Source organism: Procambarus clarkii, chromosome 21 (assembly GCF_040958095.1).
Source record: "Procambarus clarkii isolate CNS0578487 chromosome 21, FALCON_Pclarkii_2.0, whole genome shotgun sequence".
In the NCBI taxonomy this organism is placed as follows: Eukaryota; Metazoa; Arthropoda; class Malacostraca; order Decapoda; family Cambaridae; genus Procambarus; species Procambarus clarkii.
Window position 1 is genome coordinate 5,909,514 of NC_091170.1, and position 6,000 is coordinate 5,915,513.

General features: G+C 44.8%; 1 protein-coding gene across 1 annotated transcript in view; it reads right to left on the reverse strand.

Annotated features, from left to right (window-relative positions):
• Positions 1-5,793, reverse strand: part of LOC123760817 (galactoside alpha-(1,2)-fucosyltransferase 2-like) — a 215,164-nt gene extending 209,371 nt beyond the window's left edge. The window contains exon 1 of the mRNA XM_069328418.1: positions 5,723-5,793. The gene's annotated coding sequence lies outside the window, so the exon portion shown is untranslated. The remainder of the gene's footprint in view (positions 1-5,722) is intronic.
• Between the last annotated feature and the right edge of the window lie 207 nt (positions 5,794-6,000).

Below are 6,000 nucleotides of genomic sequence, written 5' to 3' on the forward strand. Positions count from 1 at the left end.
AGGATCACCTTGCTGAACACCTTCACATGATCTGATTTCATGTTCACCAGAGAGCAGTTTTGACTCGCCACTGTAGCACGATAGTATGAACGGGTAGAGGGGGCGGAAATGGTGATGTACGCCACAAAGTACTGCATCTCTTCTTACCATGTTGAAGGCATTCTTAAAGTCCAGTTTGAGCAGGGCCTTTTAATCAGAAATGTTGGTGATGTATGCTCGTGCTGCATGGGCAGCCGCTTCACAGCCTTGGGGGATTCCAAATCCTAGCTGGATTGGTTTCAGCAATTCAGCCGCTTGCTGGCTGACACCCCTCGTAGCAGCCTTGGCAATCAGGCGTCGGAGAGTGTTGCCAACAGCAATTGGCCTGATTCCTTCGTCCTTCTTTTTGAGAGCACAGAGGGAGGCACCAAAAGAGAGAGGCCTGATGGCCTTAGGTATCTCACCAGCCAGACACATGTTGACGAACCTTGTGAGTTCCATAAGAAGATCTTGTGCAGCATCACCAACCGCAGGATTTAACATTTGCTTGATATGTTGAGGTTTTAACCCTGTAAAGCCGCCTGCTGACCCAGGTGGAAAAGAAAGGGCTGCTTTGTAGACCTCAGATTCACCAACGGTTAATGGGTCTGAAATGGTGTCGGCTGATGGCGGAACGATGTTGTCGCCTTGAGGGGCTCTGGGTGGGTGCTTGCTTTGCAGGGCCCGTGCTGTGGCTGAGTTTCGAGGAGCAATTTTCTCGTCACTGGTGAGGACTCTAATAGCACTTGCGGTATTTCCCTCTTCAATTTTCTTGGTGATTTGTGCTCTGTTTTTGTACGTTTCCGGTATGTTGTTGTTACCATTTCTGCGGTGGGTGTGTTTTGCTCGGAGAGGCAGGCGAACTAGGTTGTCCCCCCTTGGGTATATATATATATATATATATATATATATATATATATATATATATATATATATATATATATATATATATATATATATATATATATATATATATATATATAGATATATATATATATATATATATATATATATATATATATATATATATATATATATATATATATATATATATCTATATATATATATATATACAATGGAAGGGAGTACCACCTCTAGCTGGAAGAAGGGGGACCCATAGCCTCGGAGGAAACCACGCATAACGCATTAGAGGGAATGTTTAGATCCCCTCCAATACAGTTTCTGTGTGCTTTTCTCCTACCACCCCCTTCCTTTTTTATTTTTTGTGCTTTATTATGCATTTGATGGTTACAAGATATACATGGGTTGATACCAAAATAATAATGCAAAAAGGTGCTTAAAGGTTATGGATCTCTTGAAAAACACAACAATGGGAAACATTGATGAATGTCACAGACGGGTTCGATCATTGTTGCAAGTCAAACACTTCTTCGAATTCCTCTGAAGTTGGACTAGTGCCCAAGACGCAACAGGCATTTCCCCTCTGAATCGCAACACTGAGGCGCTAGAACAAGAAACTTTTTGCTCTCTGGTCTTTTGTAGCGCTGATCAATTTGTCCCCCAATTCCTTCAGGAACTTCAATGCACATTTTCCCCACGAACCGAGGGTCTCCGAGCCGATCGGAACAAAGCTGTAGCAGTGTGCTAGACCTCTGTATTTAATAATTTTCTGCGATTCCCAGAAAGAAGCAGCACCACCGCTTTCACGTGTGCTGTTGTGGAGGTAGGTACTGGCCAGTGTGGCAGCGCACGTGTAGTCCCATACCACTTGCTTACCATCCTTCCAAGGTAGCAAGGTGACCCCATCAGGGCGCTTCTGAGGGTCGTCAGGTCTGGATAAGTGTGGTTCTCTTTGTGCCGGGCAACGGGCTGTGGCGAGGCTCCTCTTGATGATGTCGTTGACTTCTTCATGTCTTGAAATTTTACCCTGTGATTTACGACATACCAGACCATGACGACCATATTGGTCTGCCATCGCAGTTCCGCAGATGCACCTATGTTCGGTGAGGATGGGGGCGGCAAGGCGAAGGGCAACTCCAATGCGGAGAGCGTCATGACTGAGGCGAGTTCCCAGGGCTGCATTGGGCACAGCAAATAAGAAATCCCCGGCGTGGGGTGCTGTTACCGCTAGGAGGCGGGCTTTGTTTTCAGCATCAGCGTTGTCAATCATTGCTGTGACAGTCTTTTCCATTATGGGGCTATCCCAGTGGGCCTGCTTGTGGTCTTTTGGGACTTGTGGTCGGGGTTGAGGGTGTGCAATGGTGTCCCATTGTCTGGCTGCTTCGATGAACGTTTGATCATGAGTTCCCGCTGTCTCTCTCATACGCTCTGGTAGGATCTGCCCTACCAATTCGTTGGCTGCTGTACATGAGGATAAGAATGCTGGAAGTGCTACCTCAGTTGCCTTTCGTATGCCTATCCCTCCAAATCTCACTGGTAGTGTTGCTTGGTCCCACTGACTGTCATCTAAATCTAGGTTGAGCGCCTTCCTGAATATTGACCTGAGGAGCTCATCATATTGATTTAGAAGTGGGTTGCCAAAAGTTGGTGCACACCTTAAGAAGTATGTTAGCCTGGGCAAGGTAAGGCACTTTGTGAGAAGGTAGAGGGCATCGTGGGAGTCCAAGTCCCCAATTCTCTCTTCCATCCTCTTTAGGTCTCTAAACTTTTCGTCAAGGACCGCAGCAATAGCATTGTGGCCCAGAGGTGCTCCGAGTAGTGTGCTGTCGGTAGGTTTAACGACTGAGGCTTCTGGTAGAACTGATTTCACTGCTCTAATGATTACTTCACTGGATGCAATAATTTCGCACTTGGAGGGGTTAAGAACGAGACCCATGGACTCCCCCCGTGTCTTCACCAGCTGTAGGTCTTCTAGCAGGGAATCTTGTGTGCCTGCCAGAGTGCCATCATCCAGAAACCAGATGTTGAGCTCGCTGGACAGTCTGGTTGTAATTTCTCGAACCGCTATGCAAAAGAGGAACGGTGCAAGTGGGTCACCCTGTTGAATTCCCTCTGCTGAGGTGACTTCATGTTTGCCAAACAGGAGGGTTGAGTCTTTGCTGTGGCCTGCTGACACAAACGGGAGAATGCTTGGGCAATGTTCCTGGACTGCAGTGAGGATTGCTTCCCTTTTGACCGAGTTGAAAGCGTTTTTAAAATCTAATTTTACTACTGCCTGGTCTTCAGTAAGAGAGCTAATGTAGGCTCGTGCAGCATGAGCCGCTGCTTCACAGCCTTGGGGGGACTCCAAACCCCAGCTGGTTGGGTTGCAGCATGGTGGCTGCTTCCATTCGGATACTTCTGACAGCAGCCCTTGCAACTAGGCGGCGAAGGGTATTACCAACGGCAATGGGTCTGATCCCTCCCCCCTTCTTTTTAAGGGCACATAGGGATGCACCAAAGAAGAATGGTTTGATTTCATCAGGGATTAACCCGGCGAGGCAGTTGTTGACAAACGTTGTGATTTCTGTCAGGAGCGCTTCTGCAGCTGGGCCAAGAACAGGGTTCACCATTTCCTTCACATGTTGAGGTCTTACCCCTGTGTAGCCTCCTGAGGAGCCCGGGGGAAATGAAACGATAGCTTTATAAACCTCTGACTCCCGGAGGACGAGAGGTTCCTGGTTAGGGGCGAGCCTGACCTGTGGGGGAGGTCCACCTACGGCCCTGAGGGGGTGTTTTTCTCTCAGTGCTTGGGCTGTGGTTTCATCCCTGGGCAAAATTTTGTCCTCACTTGTGATCAACCTGAGTGCCCCGACTGTATTGCCCTCTTCAATTTTCTTGCTGACTTGGGTACCTAATTTTCTGTTGTCGCTGATTGTCGTACTTGGTCTGCCTCGGCGGTGTTTGGTGTGTTTGGGGAGGCGGACTAGGTTGTCAGCCCTAGGAAAATCCATAATTGCTTTATTGACGGATGAGGCCAGTGTCTTGCCTACTGTCTGGTACACCTAAGCATGCATTGCCAAAAAGTATCAGATTGTGCCAGGCTTTGATGGTATCAGGTACATCAAGGTTATTTGACCCTCTGTTGACTTTTGCGATGAGGTCCGTGTATTTCCCGGCAGCAAATGGGCGAGAGGCCTTTGGGATGTGGGTGAGTGACCTGGTTGACGTTGCTTTAATTGCCTCTAACAGGTCGTCTGTTGCAATGTAATCTGTTGCGATTTGTACTGGTGCAACAGGCTCCTGAGTGCTGCCTCCTCCCACGGGAGGCCTCCCGGACCCAGGACAGTCACCATGCTGGCGTATGACTCTGGAGACCGAGTTGATGCTGATGTTGCTCCCACAAACACTGCATGTGCCTCTCCTTTGATTGGCTTTGGGAGGGGTGAGCTGGCTGGTAGCGGCTTCTTCTGCCATCCCCTTAGGTAAAGTGAATGTCACCTTGCACTGGAGTATTTGTCTCTCCCTCCTGGCTGGGGGGGGACGAGGTTGTCCCCTATACTATGCGTCATGTCTGGGCAGATGTCTGGGGTGGGTGGGCTCGTGGAGGTGGTGGGTGGGGGTTGGGAGGCTGCGCTGGCCCGGTCTGGGAGGGGGGCCGGGGAGGGGAAGGCGCGACCACCTGATCGTAGGAGGTGGGGGCGGGGGAGCGGAAGACACTGCACCTCACGGAGTTGAGACACTACACAAGTGGAGCGGGCGAGCGGGAGACACTACACTCACTAGGGGGGAGGCACTACACTCAGTGGGTGGGGGGAGGCACTACACTCAGGGGGTGGGGGGAGGCACTACACTCAGGGGGTGGGGGGGAGGGTTGATGTGGCACATAACACTTGGATAATTTCCTTTTGTCACTAAACACTGGTGAATGTGACCTGGCTCACTGGGTGTGGTGCTCTCAACACGATACTCACAATGGTCCAGATATATATATATATATATATATATATATATATATATATATATATATATATGTCGTACCTAGTAGCCAGAACTCACTTCTCAGCCTACTATTCAAGGCCCGATTTGCCTAATAAGCCAAGTTTTCCTGAATTAATATATTTACTATAATTTTTTTCTTATGAAATGATAAAGCAACCCTTTTCTCTATGTATGAGGTCAATTTTTTTTTATTGGAGTTAAAATTAACGTAGATATATGACCGAACCTAACCAACCCTACCTAACCAAACCTAACCTATATTTATAGGTAAGGTTAGGTTAGGTAGCCAAAAAAAGCTAGGTTAGGTTAGGTTAGGTAGGTTAGGTAGACGAAAAAACATTAATTCATGAAAACTTGGCTTATTAGGCAAATCGGGCCTTGAATAGTAGGCTGAGAAGTGCGTTCTGGCTATTAGGTACGACATATATATATATATATATATATATATATATATATATATATATATATATATATATATATATATATATATATATATATATATAGATATATATATATATATAGATATATATATATATATATATCTGTATATATATATGTATATATATATATATATATATATGTATATACTATGTATATATATATATATATGTATATATATATATATATATATATGTATATATATATATATATATATATAAATATATATGTATATATATGTATATATATATATATATATATATATATATATACTATATATATATATATATATATATATATATATATATATATATATATATATATAGATATATATGTATATATATATATATATATATATATATATATATATATATATATATATATATAATGTATATAATTAAAAAATTTTTTAGCAGTAACTTACTTGATGATGATTAAGAATACAGGTAAACTGAGACCGAGACTCTGAAGGTGACCTCCCTCCCTCTGAGGCCAGGCAAGGACTGAGGACGAGTAAACATCTGGCCTTCGGAACACCTGCCGCAACTAGTTACTAAATATATCAATACTGCACCCGCTACTGCAACACCTGCAACAACTCCACCAGCCCGTTATGAATGTTCCCTCTGAGGCCCCGCTGTAAGGATTCCATACAAATCTGATATACAGTTACAGGTACTACACAACACTTTTTCATACATA